This window comes from Vombatus ursinus, unplaced genomic scaffold (genome assembly GCF_900497805.2).
Source record: "Vombatus ursinus unplaced genomic scaffold, bare-nosed wombat genome assembly UNPS02014770.1, whole genome shotgun sequence".
Taxonomy (NCBI): domain Eukaryota; kingdom Metazoa; phylum Chordata; class Mammalia; order Diprotodontia; family Vombatidae; genus Vombatus; species Vombatus ursinus.
This window is the reverse complement of record NW_020954548.1, coordinates 1,653,001-1,671,814: the sequence shown is the minus strand read 5'-3', so window position 1 is coordinate 1,671,814 and position 18,814 is coordinate 1,653,001. Positions and strand designations below refer to the sequence as shown.

Below are 18,814 nucleotides of genomic sequence, written 5' to 3'. Positions count from 1 at the left end.
CTAGACAGTAGAGGGACAAAACCAAAGTTAAATATGGCATTAAATATGAAGAAATACCATATTTCATTAATCTCAAAATTCTTAAAAGAGTTTAGGAATCCTAGAAAAAGTTAAAATAATGTAATACTATCAACAGTAAACAGAAAAGGCAAAAATGTTCTAAGTCACTTGGGTCTTTCCTCTAATGAGTGGGTAGGGGAGAGGGAAAAAGAGAGGAGAAAAAGTTATCATCTACACTAACAAACAAGTAGAAAAAAATCTTTGCAGCACAATTCTCTGACAAAGGTCTCATTTTCAAGATATATTTTAAAACTGTTTCAGATTTAGAGTAATAATAGCCATTTCCCAACTGATAAATGGTCAAAATATTAGCAAACAATTTTCAAAAAAGGAAATCCAAACTATCCATAGCATTATGAAAAACTGCTCCAAATAACTAATAGAGAAATGAACATTAAAGCAACTCTGAAGTTCTATCTCATCAGATTGGCAAAGCTGACAAATAAGCAAAATGACAAATGCTAGAGAGACTGGGAAAAGAGACACAATGGTGCATTGCTGGTTGAGCGGTAAATTTGATACAATCACTCTGGAAAATAATTTGGAACTATGACAAAAAAGGGACTAAACTACATATAGACTGTAACCCATCAATAGCACTACTAGGTCTATACTTTAAATTGAGGAAAGAAAAAGGAAAAGGATTCACATGTACAAAAATATTTGTAATAGCTCTTTATGTGGTGGCAAAGAATGGGAAACAAAGGGGGTGCCCACCAATTAGGGAATAAACTTATGGTACATAAATGTAATAGAATACTATCATATCATAAGAATTGACTAAAAGGCCAGTTACAGAGAAAACAGGGATGACTTATGAACTGATGCAAAGTGATATAAGAAGAACAAGCAAAACAATTTATATAAAAGCAACATTGCAAAGACAGACAACTTTTATGTAAATCAATTTTTTTGGGGGGGGGTGAGGCAATTGGGGTTAAGTGACTTGCCCAGAGTCACATAGCTGGTGAGTGTTATGTGTCTAAGGCTGGATTTGAACTCAGGCCCTCCTGACTCCAGGGCTGGTACTCTATCCACTATGCCACCTAGCTGCCCCTCATAGACAACTTTTAAAGATTTATGAACTCTGATCAAAGTAATGACCAAACATGACGCCAAAGTACTGAAGGAAAAAAACGCTACCCACCTCCAGACAGAGAAGTGCTGGTCTCTATGCAGAATGAGATGTACATTTTGGACAAGAATAATATGGTAATTTGCTTTGGTACACTATGCATATGTGTAACCACACATGTGTATATTTTCTTCTTTCTCCAAGGAGAGGAGAAGAAGAAAAGTAGAAGGAAAAGAAAAATGCTTGTTAACTGAATTTTTAAAAGTAACGAAGGGGAAAAAAGTACTACCAGTCAAATCTCTATTGTTCATATGAACGAATTTCACTGAAGACTAGGAAAAAATACAAATTAGCTTCAGAGGGAAGTAGCAGGGCCTTTAAACATCCAACTTAAAAATATATGGCCAACCAAAAGACTATAAAACTGTGCATACTCTTTGATCTAGCAATACCATTACTAGATCTGTAGCTCAAAGAGATCAAAGAAATAAGAAAAAGATCTATTTGTACAAAAATATTTATAGCAGCTCTTTTTGTGGTGGCAACAAACTGGAAACTGAAGGGATGGCCATCAACTGGGGAATGGCTAAACAAGTTGTAGCACAGGATTGTGATGGAATACTACTGTGCCAAAAGAAATGATGAGCAAGATGGTTTCAGAAAAACCTGGGAAGACTTAAGTAAACTGATACAGAGTGAAGTGAACAGAACCAGAACATTGTACACAGTAACAGCAATATTGTAACGATGATCAACTGTGAAACACTTGGCTACTCTGATCAATACAATGATCCAAGACAATTCCAAAGGATTCATAATGAAAAACACTATCCACTTTCAGACAGAGAACTGATGAACTCAGAGTGTAAATTAAAGTATAATTTTTTTCACTTTCTTTTTCTTGCAACATGACCAACATGAAAATGTTTTGCATGATTTCACATGTAAAACTGATAGCACATTGTTGCCTTCTCAGTGGGTGGGTGGGGGAGGGACTGGACAGAGAGAATTTGGAACTCAGGGGAAAAAAAAAAACTTTAATGGTTAAAAATAAATAATAATTTCCAGGGGTGCATTATGTATATGGCCAAAGTTTTAGTAAAACAATACAAACAAAACATTAAAATGCCCCAAAAAATATATTTTTTAATATTAAAACGCACTCTTTCTTAACACCTTTAGGGATTACCAGGCTACTCAAAACAAAAACTTGAATAAAAAGCTATTTTAAAAGATGACAATATTGTTTCCGAATGGCAGTCAGTCATTGGAATTTCACTAACTGTAAGGTTATACCCAATAATTTGGACATTATTTAGGAAAAAATTTACTTACTAAGCAACTTTTAAGTTCTGTAAGGCTTAAAAACACACAAAGAAACATAGTTCTGGTCCCTCTAAACAGCATCATAAAGTCTTTTTTATTTTGATGCAAGGTATTATAAAGAACACATGAAGTCAATTCTCCTTTATACATACACAAATGTATGTATATACAGAAAAACCATCTTGGTAGATCCACAATTTTGAAATGATAAAAAGAAATGTAATCCTACTCTAAAAGGAATCACTCTCAAACAAAGGCAGTTTAATTATTTTATTTAATATTGCAAAAGATCCACAGTTCTATCCGCCTTTATCAATATGGATCAGAACTTCATCAGATCTCACTAGACTGTTACATGAATGCTATCCCTAAAAAAATTAATCATATAGCAGTCAGTCTTCTGAAGATCATGGCCTCTACATAGTTAGCTATCAGGAAATTCTGACAACAGGGGATGCAAGGTGTCTATGGGTAGTCTTGCACTCAAAGTCTTCTCAACTTTGTAGAGGATCTAAAACAACTTGCCTTCAACTCCACCAGAGTAGAACTAGAGTAGAGGCATCATCATTATTGCAGATATGTATAAAGTCTTATGCAGTTTACACTGTATTTTACATATCTCAGCTGATGATAACAACCTGATATATCAAGTCAAGTATTCCATTTGAAAGATGATGAAACAAAGGGTCAGAGATGTTAAGTGACTTACCCACTAAGAGTTATCTTTCATAGAAACAACCAAGAACTTTCCTGGTTTCTTGGGTAGAAAAAAGGAGGGAAAATTTCAAGAAGAAAAGGATGATCAAAGGCTCAAAAGTCATCAGAGAGAAAGAAGACTTTTAAAAAAGCTAATGGTAATGAAGGGTGCACTAGTAACCTCTGAGGGTTTGGTTTTCTAGAATTGGTGGGAAAGAAAACCAAACTGCAGATGATTAAGGAAAGATTAAGGAATGGGTGATGAGGCAATGGAGGCAACAAATATAGACTACTCATTCTATAAGACTAGTAGTAAAAAAAAAAAAAACTCACTAGGAGACTAGTAAGAAAGGGTAACAGAATCAAGAAAAAATTTTATCAATAAAGAAACGACCTGTGCATGCAGGAAAGTGATTCAGAGCCAACAAGGTGGTCTTGAGGTTGGGAAAAACTGGATTTGATTACTGACTCTTGAGTTTCTATTTACTCACATTTAAAATGGGGGTAATAATACTTATATCATTTCACAGGGTTCTTATGAAGAAAGCACTTTGCAAACCCTAGGACACTATGCAAATATTAGTTGTTATTGGAACAAGACACTGGAGCGGAAACACAATTTTGAAAGGCATGAAGCAGCATAACTTTTAAGAACTTCAAATCCCAAAGTCTCCCGATAATCTTCCTTTTAGCAAAACCCAAAGAGCTCTTTCATCCTGATCTTTCTATTACTTTCAAAAATAGTAGACAGCCAATAGCTACAAAAAGACTAACACCTGGGTTTCAAAAATATCATCCTATTTGAATAATCCATTTTAATGATAAAATTTATAAGGTCCTTTAGTAAAGAAATAAAACAGATACCATTTTATTTTATAATATTATTTTAATAACTATCATAGAAATCATGTAACTTTTCAATTCAAAAAATAAACATTTATTAAGCACTAACTATGTGCTAGTCATGGGCCTAAGTGCTGAGGATATAAAATGAGGCAAAAGACAGTCCTGGTCCTCAAGAAGTTTACAATCTAATGGGGAAAACAACATGCAAACAAATATATACAAAGCAAGCTATATAAAGAGGAAATAATTAAATTATATTATAAATAATTATACTTTATTTACTGTATTATTAACATTTATATTTATATATTAATTAAATAATGTTATTATATAATTAAAAGAGGAAAGGAACTGGAAATGAGAATGGTTGGGGAAGGTTTCCTGTATGAGATAGGATTTTAGTTGGGACTTGAAGGAAACCAAGGAAGTCAGTAGTTGGAGCAGAGGAGGGAGAGCATCCCACGAATGGGGGATAGCCAGAGAGAATGCCCAGAAGCGAGAAATGAAGTATCTTGTTCATTAACAGCCAGGAGGCCCATGTCTCTGGATCAAAGAGTATGTGCTGGACAGTAAGGTGTAAAAAGACTGGAAAAGTAGGAGGAGGTTAGGTTATGAAGGGCTTTGAAAGACAAACAAAGCATTTTGTATTTGCTCCTGGAGGTAATAAGAAGCCACTGGAGTTTATTGAGTAAAAGTGGCAACGTCAGACCTGCACTTTAGGAAAATCACTTTAGTGGTCAAATGAAGACTGGATTAGAATGGAGAGAGATCTGAGGCAGGCAGACCCACCAGCAAGCTATTGCAATGGTCCAGGTGTGAGGTGATCATGGCCTGCACTAGAGTGGTAGCAGAGTCAGAAGAGAGAAAGGGGCATATTCCAGAGATATTTCAAAGGCAAAATAGGCAGGCCTTGGCAACAAACCATTTGACAATAGAGATAGTAAGGAATTCAGTGTGACTTCTAGGTTGTGAGCTTGAGGAATGGAAGGATGGTGTTGCCCTCTCCAGTAATAAGGAAGGGGGAAAGGAGAAGAGAGAGATGTTAGATGGAAGATAATGAGTTCTGTTTTGGACATGACATCCAATTCAAGATGTCTGAAAGGCAGTTGGAGGAGCAAAATTGAAGGTCAGCAGAGAGATTGGGGCAGGAAAGGTAGATTTGAGAATTATCAGCATAAAAATGGTAATTAAATCCATGGGAGCCAATGAGATTACCAAGTGAAGTAGTATAGAGGAAGAACAGAAGAGGAGCTAGGACAGAACCCTGAGGGACACCTACAGTTAGAGGGTGTGATCCAGCAAAAGAGACATAGATGGTACAACAGATGGTGGGAGCGATTGTAAACGAAGAAATCCATATAGTGCAATCTCTTCAATTTTATAGAGGTCTAGAGGATGGCTAAAGTATACCTAGCTCTAATATTCTATTTGGAGTATAATTAATGGTGCTAAAAAGAGTCTAACATCTCCGATTCCTTAGAAGCAAAGAAGGGGGACAGCTAGGTGGTGCAGTGGATAGAGAACCGGCCCTGAAGTAAGGAGGACCTGAGCTCAAATCCGGCCTCAGATCAAACACTTGACACTTGCTAGCTGTGTGACCCTGGGCAAGTCACTTAACACTAATTGCCTTAAAAAAAAAAAAAGGCATGAATCAGAATTACAGATCTAGGAAGAATCAAAACTTCTCTCAGATTCAGCTTATCTATAAAATGGAAATAACATACTACCCACTTCAAAAGACTGTAAGAAAAATGCTTTGTAAACTATATAGGATTACACACACACACACACAGGTTACTACTAAGTAACCCCATTTTTTAAATAAAGAAACTGAGGCTCAAAGAAGTTAAGCAATCTACCCCAAGAACTTAAGTCCAAGGTGTGTTTTTTCCACTATATTAAGTGGAGTATTAAGTGGAGTATTACTAAGTACAAAGAAACACTTGTCCCTGTACAATATTTCTCTATGTAAGAACAGCTATTGTACATCTGTGGGATAATATCCATATTCCACACATATGAAAAACATTAAAAAAAATTCATTTACAGGGCATCTTACTCTCCCTCAAAAAGTCTGACTTTTAAAAACTTTTCTCTTTGAATAGATAAATATAATTGGTAGTAGTCATTTTCACTGTCTTCATCATCATCATTGTAGTCATAGCTGCTAACATTTATGTAGCACTTTGAGGTTTGCAAAGCACTATGCAAATATCCCATTTCACTCTCACTATAACCCTGGGAGGTATTATTATCCCCATTTTGTAGTTGAGGAAACAGAGATTAAATGATTTGCCCAAGGTCACACAGCTAATGAGGGTCTGAAGCCAGACTCCAGGCCCAGCACTCAATGGTACCACCCAATTGCCCTTAATATCTGTCAGATGCTTTTTTTAAAAAAATCTAACTTTCATTTTATCAGGAGTTTAAATTATTGAATATTTTTAGTTCTCTACTTAAAGAAAATAATAATCTATCATTCTAAGTGTATTTTTAAATATCACTCTGTAACCATAAGAAAGAATCCTCTTCAAAGCGTGAAAAAGCTCAAATCTTCATTTTAGAAGATTATTATTTCCAAAAGGAAAGTTTTAAGAATTTCACAATAATATTTTCAAGAGGATTTTTTAGAATGCATCATTAATGAATCACATCAATAACCTTCTAAGGCACGATGCCATGATCTGGAAAATAAATGGTGATTACCAGGTTTTCAAAACCAGGATTAACTACCCCCAAAGTGGTTTCCACCAAGCACAAAGTGGTGGCTCAAGTTTAATAACAACCGATCTTCTTTATATATTAGTTAAGCTGATAGAGAACTAGGAGCAAAGACCAGACTTAGAAACTAGATGAATCATCCCTTCCCAGCCTATTCTAATCCTTTTGCCACCCACTTGTGACCCTAAACTATCAGAAGTGTAGTCAAGTTACTTAATTGCTTCTAAAACTTAAATTTCTGTAGAAATTGAAACAATCTTGCAAAGTAGGTAGTACATAACATGGTATAGTCAATCAGGGTAAAGCAATAAACCTTTGTTAAATGCCTATCATGTACTTGCACTAAAAACAGGGAATACAAAGAAAGAATAAAAGTCCCTGCTCTGAAGAAGCTCACAATCCAATAGAAGAGACAACATGCAAGTAACTATGTACAACAAACAAGACCGATATAGATACATAAATACAGATATATGATAAACTGGAAATAATCAGCCAAGAGAAGGCAAATGAGCTCAGAATAAGAAGAGCCAAGTCTGGGAACAAACTCCATTACTTAGGATCACCTTGGGCAAATTATAACCACTCTCAGACTTAGTTTATGTATAAAATGGGGATAATTCTTGTACTACCCACTTCAGAAGATTACAAGAAAAATGATTTATAGGGGCAGCTAGGTGGCACAGTGGATAGAGCACCCAGCCCTGAAGTCAGAAGACCTGAGTTCAAATTCGGCCTCAAACCAAACACTTAACACTTACTAGCTGTGTGACCCAGGCAAGTCACTTAACCCCAATTGTTTAAAGATAAAAAAAAAAATTTTTTTTAAATGCTTTGTAAACTGTATAGGATTATAAACACACATGTATATGCATATATACATATATGTACATAAAACGTTATTACTAGATAACTCCATTTTTTCAATAGGAAAATGGAGCCTCAGAGAAGTTAGGCAATCCACTCAAGAACTCAAGTCCAAGGAGTATTTTTTTTCATGACACCAAGTTACTAATAATCAATGGAGTATCACTAAATACAAACATCCTGTTAATTTTTTAATAATGGACTTGAAAATCATTAATAATACACCCTCAAAAATTATTTTTCCCAAGGAAAACCCATCAGATCATAAAACAATGTTTTTCAGAGCCATAAACTTTATCCTTCCAAAGTACTTTTAATTTCTCTATTACTCTGATAAAGTTAAACATATACTTAAGAGTCTAAATTCTAAACTTGCATAGGGATAACACTATGCCCACCGGACTGCACAACATAAAACCAGTAGATAATGGTTGAGAATTGAAGCCTTATAGGGTCAGGATAAAATAGCAGCTTGACATTACAGAACACAAGGGGAAAACAAAACTCAAAATCAGTAATGTTTTAAAATGCTAGAAGTACCATTCTTAGATGCTACCAAAGGCTTGGCACATCCTAAGGATCTGAAATTTATTTAAGGAAAAAAAAAAAAACCAGGAAAAACCAACATCAAATTCAAAAGAAACAGCTCAAGCTAATCTAGCATTAGAAATAGTTTTTTGGGGGGGGATGGATAGAGCACCAGCCCTGGATTCAGGAGGACCTGAGTTCAAATTCGGCCCCAGACACACAACACTTACTAGCTGTGTGACCTTGGGCAAGTCACTTAACCCCACTGCCTATCCTTTAAAAAAAAAGGGGGTGGGGAAGAGTAGCTAGGTGGCACAGTGGATAGAGCCCCAGCCCTCGAAACAGGATTTCAAATTCAGCCTCAGACACTTGGCACTAACTAACTGTGCGACCCTGGACAAATCACTTAACCCCAACTGCCTTGCAAAAAAAAAAAAAAGAAAAAAAGAAAGAATGGTAAAAAAAAATCTTTCCGTATTAGGTAGCCACTAAAATTAACAAAAACCTTCCTATCCCTATCCCCTCAAACTAGCAAATTTATTCCCTCTTTTAGAATCAGATTGTTAAAGCTAGAAAACACCCTCCCCTTGTTTCACAGTTTGAAATATGACTTGCTCATATCACACATTAGGTTAACAACAACAGAGGCAGGAGTAGGAACATGATACTGTAGAAAGTGCCGGAGTCAGAAGGTCTAGATTCAAATTTTATCTCCACCAGTTACTATGTGACCTTGGAGAGTCATGAAACTTTCTGGTCCACAGTTTCATCATCTGTACCATGAAGGTGTTTGGACTAAATGTCATCTCAAGTGCTTTCCAGCTCTAAACCTATGATCCTATGAACCCAGATCTCTTGCTTCCATATCCACTGCTTAAAGTAGTCTGGCCAACCATATGCAGCTCTGACTATTAGGGCTTCCCATGGTGTCCACCTCTGTCTTAGAAAACTGCTAGTATAGAAGCACATGGCTTGTGGAAAGAGTACTACATAAAGGAATTTGCTTTGCCTGATTACACTTGTTATAAGGGTTTTATTTTTATTTTTTGTTCATTTGAGCAGAGAAGGAAAGAGGGAGAGAAAACAAATGTTAGTTGAAAAAAATTTTTTTTTCAAAGACCATGGGACAGGGAATCAAGAATATTCCCTGCCCTCAAGGAACACACAGTTTAATGGAGGAGACAACATGTAAATAACTACATATATAAGCTATATGAAGAATAGATGGAAGATAATCTCAGAGGGGAAAGCACCAGTAGCTGGGGGTACTAGGAAAGTCTTCCTGCACTAAGTGGAATCTGAGTCGACTCTTGAAGCCATGGAAACTTAAAAAGCAGGTGTAACTCAGGAAAGTACTTTCAAAGGCACAGAAATGGGAGATGGAATACCCTGCACAGTGAGCATGATGGCATATACCAACAATCCCTACTACTGGGGAGGCTGAAACTGGTGAATCACTTGACCATGGGAGTTCTAATGAACAGTAGAGCTAAAGCTAATCTGATTTCCACACTAAGTTCTGCACCAATATGGTGAGCCCCCAGGAAGGCTAGGAGCAAAGGAGGTGCTGCCTAAGGAGAATAAACTGGGCCTAGTAATGAAGGGAAAAGGTCAAAGCTTCCATGCCATTCAGTGATGACACTGGACCTGTGAGTGGAGATTGCACTTCCAGCCTGAGAGAGATATGGAGACCTAGTCTTTAAAAGAGGGCAAGGGGGAACCAGTATCACTGAATTATGGAGCACATGGAAAGGAGTAAAGTAGAAGAAAAAAACCTTTAAAGGTATGAAGAGGTTACCTTAACCCCCATCTCTATCTATTGAAATCTAACCCATCCCTTCAAGGACCAGTTCCAATGACAACTTCTTTCATAATGCAACCTTCTAATACTCTCAAATCAAAAATTATTTTTCTCCCTTTGGATCTTATAGGGTTATTATGCTCTTAGGTTCTACTCTACATTATTTATTATTCAGCTATAATATTTCTTATATGCTACCCTAGCATAGGAATCTACCCATAATCAGAGATTAATATCTGTTTCTTGAAAAAACTGAATGTCTGAGAATAACATTAACAGCACTCTCTACCCACTCTGACCAGCACAAGTCACTGAAGTGGACATGGTATATATTACCCCATGGCAACAGTAGCACCATATAAAGAGAGCAGGATGGGTAGAGATAGCAGTGCCAGGGAGGAACTTACCTGGAAGCTTCCAAGACAGTCACTATAGCACTATGCCACTTCCCTGCAGAAAGGCAGCTGGGTTTTCCAATACAACCTAAGGTATGTCAGAACAAGGGGTGGGGTAGGATACTGGAATTTATAATAGTCACAGAAAAAGTGAGCATTCCAGATCCTCCCAGCTGCTAGTGCCTACCCCAAATAATCTTGTATTTTACACACACACACACACACACATGCATGCACACACATATATTGTATTTACACATGTGTACACCTGTTGCCTCCCCAGAAAGAATATAAGCTCCATCTAAACTGCTTGAGGCCAAGGACTATCGGTTTGTTTTGGAGTTTTGTTTTGTTTTTTAATATCCCCAGGGACTAGTACATAGTAAACACTTATTAAATGCTTGCTGAAAGATTACTATCCACTGAGCAAATCTCCCATGAATAGTAAGTCAGATGAAAGTCCTTTAGAACTTTCTTGGAAGTTCATCAGCACACTCATTAAAAAAATGTCAACTATTAAGGAGCCTACCAAAGTATTCATTACAGTATGAGGTTTTTTTTTTAATTGGCTAGATATTTTCTAATATTCCTTAAAAATCTAAAACTGTATTGGCTAAAGGAAATGTCTGTTAACAGACAGAAGAGAAATCACCTATTATCTAGTCCTGAAATTGCCTATTTCTAATGGTCTATCTACTAATTGTAGTTACTGCTACAGAGCTGTCTAGAGAGTATAAGAGACTTGAAAAAGCCATAAACAGAGGCAAATGAGGAAGCACTTTTCACAGAACTAATTCAATTGGTATACTCAACATTTCAATTCAACATGAAAAACATTTCTAAAACTTGAAAATTAATATTTTAAAACATTTTACAAAGTATAATCAAAGACTGGCTCAGACAGGTAATCTATAAGCCCTTCCAAATCTAACCGCTAAAAATTTAGCCTCAGAAATCCAACCACTCAGAACATCTTTTTTTTCCCCAAAGACGAAGCAAAACTAAACTTGGCATACTAAAGTAAGTAATATTTTGTGTTGTTCTAGTTCAAAATCACAGAACCAACTGAAAAAGACTTTTGTTCAACTTTCACAGTAATATACTACACAGTCCACTTGAATGTACATCTCAGTGCACTTCAGTGTTCATATCTATATTTATTTTTTTCAAAATTAGTTTACTGATCTACATTCAAAATAATAGCTAAATACTGGTGATGGAGCTGTGAACTGGCCCAGCCATTCTGGAATACAATTTGACACTCTGATAAAAAAGTAGTTAAACTGTGCATGCCCTTTGATCCAGCAATACCACTAGTAGGCCTCTACCTCTTTTTCGTAATGCAAAAAAACTTGAAACTAAAGAGGAGCCAAGTTCAAATCCAGCCTCAGGCCAGACACTTGACACTTACTAGCTATGTGACCCTGGGCATGTCACTTAACCTCAATTGCCTCGCCAAAAAAAAAAAAAAAAAGATTGTAAATTGAAGGGATGCCCATCAATTGGGGAATGGTTAAACAAGTTGTGGTATACGAATGTAATGGAATACTATTGTGCTATAAGAAATGGTGAGCAGGCAGACTTCAGAAAAACCTGGAAAGATCTGTATGGATTGATGCTGAGTGAAGCGAGCAGAACTAGGAGAACACTGTACACAGTAACAGCCACATTGTGTGATGACCAACTTTGATAGATTTATCTCTTCTCAGCAATGCAAGGATCTAAGACAACTCCAAAAGACTCATGATGGAAAATGCTGTCCACATTCAGAAAAAGAATATGGAGTCTAAATGTATATAGAAGCACATTATTTGTTCTCTTTCTTTTTATTTGTTTCTTCTTTCTCGTGGTTTCTCCCATTGGTTCTAATTCTTCTTTACAACATGACTAACATGAAAATAGGTTTAATATCAATGTATATGTGGAGCCTATAGCAAAGTGCATGCCATCTTGAGGTGAGGGGAGGGGAGAGATGGGGAGAAAATCTAGAACTCAAAATCTTATGGAAGTGAATGTTGAAAACTAAAAATAAATAAATTTTTATAAAAATGTTTAAATAGAAACTCTGAAAGACAAACACTCTGATTAATACAATGACCAACCATCATTCCAGACAACTGATAATGAAGTATTCTAGTCATACCTCCTAACACAGGACATAGTCAAAATGCAGAATAAGACATACATTTTTGGATACAGTCAAAACAGGAATTTTGTTTGACTATGAACATTTGTTACAATGGTTTGTTTTTTATTTTGTTTTCTAAGGGGCTGCAGGGAAGAAGAAAAATGCTTAATTTAAAAAAGAAAAGATAAGTAACAATTTAACTAAAATGTTTCTACAAAAGATACAGTACTGACTCAACTATCGAGTTTCAGACTGTGAGAACCAGGACCTTAGAGAAAACCTAGTCCAACTCTCATTTTACAGAAGAGGGAAAGAACTGAAACACAGAGAAGGGAAATAGTATATTAACTATGCCATTTCCAAAGTATGAGGTAACACGGAGTACTGATATAAGCATTAAACTAAAAACACCAGAAAAGCTAGGTTCTTGTCTCAACTGTGCATCTAACTTACTAGTAACTTTTTTATCTCTGGTCCTATTTCTTTGCCTATGAAATTAAAAAGCTTAACTAGATAAACTAGATAAATTCTACAAAGCACTCCTAGCACAAAATTAGCAAATCTCAGAGTTGGAAGGGACTTCAGAGGTCATGTAATGAAAATCTTATATAACCAAAATACCTTCTACAACATTCCAACAGGTGGTCATTCAATTTCTGCTTGAAAACCTGTGAGAAAGAACCAAATCAGGTTGTTCTATTTTTGTACTAGTTATTATTAAATTTTTCCTTGCAAAATCTAAATCTACCTATCTGTAACTTCTAGCCAGTGCTCCTAGTTCTGCCCTCTGACATCAAACAGAACATCTTAATCTCTTTTCTATTTAAAAAAAAAAAATCCTGGGGACAGTTAGGTGGCACAGTAGATAGAGCACTGGCCCTGGAGTCATGAGGACCTGAGTTCATATCCAGCATCGGACACTTGACACTTACTAGCTGTGTGACCCTGGGCAAGTCACTTAACCCCCATTGCCTAGCAAAAACAAAAACAAAAACCAAAAAAATATCTCGAATGTCTTGAAGACTGCTATCATCTTCACCCTGCCATCTTACCATCTCTCTCTATCCACCCCAAGCTAAATATTCCATATTGCTTTTAATAAATTTTCATATTGCACATTCTCAGCCCCTCAACCCTTACCATCCTGGTCTCCTTATTCCACATATTCTACAGCTTATCAGTGTCTTTTCCACAATGTGGTATCCCTAAGTAAACACGACATTTTAAATGTGGTCTGCCCAGGGCAGTGGACAGCAGGACTTTCATCTCCCTTGTTCAAGAGACTATGCTTCTCATAAAACAGCATTAGCTAAGTGAGTATTAGCTTTTTTAGTGGCCATGTCACATTGCTGAGTAACAAAAATATCCAGATCTTTTTCACTGGAACTGCCTATCTACCTTTATCTTTCTCATATTGGATTGACATTTTTAGACTCAAAGTATAGAACTCCACATTTATTTCTCTTTTATTTTATCTTCTTAGATTAAAATATTTGTTCTAGCCTGCAGAGAGCTTTCTGGATCCTGACTATCATCTAACATGTTAGATAATCTTCTCAGCTTTGTGTCATCTTTCCCTTAATTGAGTAATCAATCAATAAGGATTTATGAAACACCTACTGTTTGCCACATGAGAGGCAATGTGGCCTAGTAGAGAGGGGGGAGTCTTCAAAATCAAAAAGATCTGGGTTCAAGTCCTGCCTCTGATGTACACAGGCTGTGAGCCTGAGTAAGTCACTTAACCTGTCACTGTCCCCTCATAATTCTCTGAGATTATAAATCACAGAGGAGATACCTATCTAAACTGCAAATTACATTGGGTCTAGTGACTGAGTTCCAAATCTACCCAACTGTTCAATACTCCACATCTTTCCATCTTGTCCAGAAAAATAGCATGTTTATCATCAACAACATTTATGTGCCAGGTACTGTGTTAAGTGGTTTTACAAATTTACCAGTGCCTTCCCATCCAAATTACTTGGTATATCTTTTGTACTTATTTTTTCACACAAATGCTATTTATTTGCCCAAGAGAACCTAAACTTTTTCAGGGCAGGAGATATTTCATTTTTGTCTTCGAGTCCTAGCAGATACCCAGTGCCTGGCACATGGAAGATAATAAAATATTAATAGTAACAAATAATAATAACTATATATCTACATATAACCATATATAGATATACATATAATAAATATTAATAACAAATGCTTGATGAACGCACATGGTTTTGAGGAAGGGACCTATGATGCAAATTTTGTTCTCAATTGATGAAATCTATTAGAAACCAAATAAATGCCCATCAATCAGGCAAAGGCTGAACAAATTGTGGTACACGAATGTAAAGGAATATTATTATCCTGTCAGAAATAATGTGTGTGATAAATACAGAAAAGCATGGAAAGATCTTTATGAACTGATGCAGAATGAAGTAACCAGAGCCAAGAAAACAATACTAAAATGTAACTATAAACTATATATATATAACTATAAATATAACTATAAATGTAACTATAACAATGTGAATGAAAAGAACAATGACACTAAAAAAAGGTAAATGTAACAAAATTATAATTATCAAGTGGGACTTGAACGAAGAGCTACCCATACAGGACAGTACTCTGGAAGAGGAGGGGGAGTACATGCAATGCTCTGATGATGTAAGAAACAGAAAATATCGATATTGTTATTGTTCAGTCGTTTTCAGTCAGGACCCCTTTTTGGATTTTCTTGGTAAAGATATTAGAGTGGTTTGCCATTTCCTTCTCCAACTCATTTTACAGATGAGGAAACTGAGGCAAACAGGGTTAAGTGACTTGCCCAGGGTCACACAGCTAGTAAGTGTCTGAGATTTCAACTCAAGTCTTCCTAACTCCAGGCCCAGCCTGGTGATCAATAAAGATCTATTTAAAAAAAGGAAGAAAGAAATACTTGTCTCCTTTCATTCATACTCATTCCCAGTCTTAAATCTCCACTATACCTACTACAGAATACTGATAAACAGCTATTATCTGAGACTTAAAGTGTCATCAAAAACATTAAAATTATTAATGAATGCTACCTACCTAGTAAGACTGTTGCAAGGAAAACACTTTACATAAACCTTAAAAGAAAATATCTAAGTTATTAGCAAGTATATTTTTCCTGGCTAACATTCTAAGACCTGTATCCCCTATAACAACATATTTTTCTAGTTGGAATAAAGTCCCTCTGGCCTAAACAAGCTAATTTGCCCATTTATCCCCTACTCAATTTGCCCATTTCTGCCTTCGGAAACTTTAATCCTTCCTCTCAAGTTATTCACAACCACTACCCCACTGAAAATCTAAGAAAACTTCCATTATTAAACCTACCTGAAGCTGGCTGCTCCTCTATTCTGTGTCCTCTTTGCACTTATGGTCTCAGTTTTTACTATATTACCACAAACAGTTGTTAACAGAAAATCTAGAGACCACTCTTCTAGAGCCACAGGCTCATAGAACCATCAACTGGTGAAGGGGATATCAGAAGTCCATACCCCTCATTTTACAGACCAGCTGAAAACTATAGAGGTTAAGTGACATCATCTGCCTAAGATCATACAGATAATAAATGACAGAACTGAGATGTGAACCCAGATCCTGTCATGCAAAATTCAGCAAGATTTCCACTGCACAGTGTTCTACCATTTAATTCAATGCCCCTGGACAAATCACTTTCTCTGGATCTCAGCATCCTCATTTGTAAAATGAGGTTGGACCAAATTACAGAGATCCTCCAACTCTATTATGTTATGTTCTCACATCTAATGTTCTAAACTTCTAGCTCTTGAATCATTCACTCTCATTAAGTGCTTACTCTACAAGGCACTGGGAATATAAAAATAAAAACTGGAAATCCCCAATTTCAACTTTACAATCTAAAAAGGATAAGATTTACGTACAATAAGCGTGACACAAGACTGAATATAATAAGAGCAAAGGAAAAGTCTAGGCAAAGTGCTAGAATATTTGACAATTTAAAAATTTCATGGACAAAGTGGCACCTGCATTGATCCTCAAAGGAACAGAAAGAGTCCAGAACCAAATACATGAAAACAGAGAATTACAGCATAAAAGACAGCCTGCACAAATGCAGAGAAGAGGGAGAAGGCAAGTTCAGTTTGTCTTGAAAGTAATATAAAACAAAGCTAGAAGAGAAAGTTGAAGCTAGATTGTAAAAAGGTTTTAAATATCAGAATAAGGAGTTTATATCTTTATCATACAGATAATAAGAAGCTAATCATTGATGGTTTTTCAACAAGGGAGTGACATGGTTAAACTTGCACAAAGATTATTTTGAGAGCATATGAAGGCTGGATTGGAAAGGGGAGAAATGGGAGGGAGGGAAAATAATTACCAAAGCTATTCCAATATCCCGGGCAAACAGGTAAGGAGAGTTTGAACTAAGCTGTCAGTAGTGTGAATGGTAATGACAAGAACTGATATTTTTGCACCTAGACAGTGTGTGAGAGAGAAAGCCAAAGATGATTCCAAGGTTTCAAGTCCAGATTTTCGGAAAGAGACTATTTATTCTATAGTTTAAATTCACACCTGTCAAATTGGCAAAAAATAATTTAAAATAGAAACTGTCACTATTAGAGGGGCTGTGAGAAGGGAGGTACATTAAGTACTGACTCTACAAGGCACAACTACTGTTGGTAGATTTATGAATTGGTCCAACAGTTCTAGAAAACAATTTAGAACCATATAATTGTGCTAAAAAAAATCATTAAACTGTTCATACCCTTTGACCCATCAATCATACTAGGCATATGTCCCGAGAAGGCCAATGACACAATTGAAAGTCCTATATATAATGAAACATTCAGAAAATGGAAATAAAGTGGATATAAAATCATTAGGGAAAAACTAAATGTATGATATGTGAACATAATAGAATATTATTCTGCACTTAGAACTATGCTCAAAAAGTTACTAAACAGTGTATACTCTAATCCAGTGACACCACTACTGGACTATACACCAAAAAGATCAAGGAAGAGAAGGTCAAATATGTACAAAAATATTTATAGCAGCTGCTCTTTATTTGGTGGAAAAGAACTAAGGTAGTACCCATCAATTGGGGAATGGCTGAACAAATTATGGTAATGTATAAGTGTTATGGCATACTACTATTCTATGAAAAACAATAAAGGGGTCAAATTTCAACGAAAGCTAGGAAGACTTGTTTGAACAGATGCGGACTAAAGTGAGCAAAAACAAAGGAATAATTTATACAATAAAAACAGCACTGTAAATACAATTTTGAAAGACCTAAAAACTTTGACTAATGGAATGATGAACCACAATTCCAGAGGACCCAAGATAAAACATGCTACCTACCTACTGTCAGAAGTGACGAACTTGAGGTGAAGACTGAAACATATTTTTTGGACATTATCAATGCAGGAATTAGTTTTGCTTGACTACGCATATCTGTTACAATGGTTTTGTTTTTCTTTTTTATTTTTTCCAATGGGGGTAGAAGAGAAAAAATAGATTTTATTAATTTTTTAATTAATTTTTTAAAATTACATGCTGAATTGCACTATATATTTAAAAAGAAAAGCAAGCTATAAATAACAGATTCACAGTTCCATATACAATTCTGTACTTCTGTTCCACAACGTAGATGGAAATGTTCATTTTAGTTGGTGTTCTGTTAAATTTGGAATATTAAAAGAAATGAAAATAATATTATTGAACCATAAGAAATAATGGATATAAAGAATTTAGACAAACTTGGGAAGATCTGTATGAACTAAAATAGAGTAAAGCAAAAAAGTACCAAGAGAACAACAGCTACAGTAAAGAAAAACAATACTAAATGACATCAGAATTCAGATTAATGTAATGGCTAATCTTGACTCCAAAGTCTGAAGATAAAACATACCTTCCTCCTCTCAGTAAAGAGGTGATGGAATCCAGGTGTGGAATGAGGCATATGCCGTCAAATATGGTCAACATGTTAATTTCTTTTCCTTAACTGTATTCCTTTGGTTATTACAGAGCGTTCTATTGTGAGGGGAGATGGAAACTGAGAAAAGGCCAGGTTGGGAAAAATGCAATCAATAAAACATTTTTTTTAAATAAATATTTAAGAGGTTAGTTAGGAGAGGCAATTTTTTGGGAAGTCAGTCAGTCAATACACAAGCACCTACTAAGTGCCAGGCACTGTGCTAAGCACTAAGGATAGAAAGAAATGCAAAAGACAGTCACTACCTTCAAGGAGCTCATAATCTAAAGGCAGAGAAAACAAGCAAATATGTACAAACTACATAAAGGAAAAATAAGAAATAATCAAAAAGGTATAGCACAAGAACAGAGTAGGTGTATCTATAGAAGATAAGATT

The 18,814-nt window shown here is 35.7% G+C and overlaps 1 protein-coding gene across 2 annotated transcripts in view; it reads right to left on the bottom strand.

Moving 5' to 3' along the window:
• LOC114043699 (3-phosphoinositide-dependent protein kinase 1) overlaps nucleotides 1-18,449 on the bottom strand; it is a 92,720-nt gene extending 74,271 nt beyond the window's left edge. Inside the window, exons 1-2 of one of the 2 annotated variants that reach the window (XM_027862789.1) lie at nucleotides 18,355-18,449; nucleotides 17,805-17,919 (exon numbers count right to left, since the gene is read on the bottom strand). The gene's annotated coding sequence lies outside the window, so the exon portion shown is untranslated. Of the gene's footprint in view, nucleotides 1-10,327; nucleotides 10,404-17,804; nucleotides 17,920-18,354 lie in introns of those variants that run through there. The other variant, XM_027862790.1, reaches the window with a different exon arrangement.
• Nucleotides 18,450-18,814: the final 365 nt, after the last annotated feature.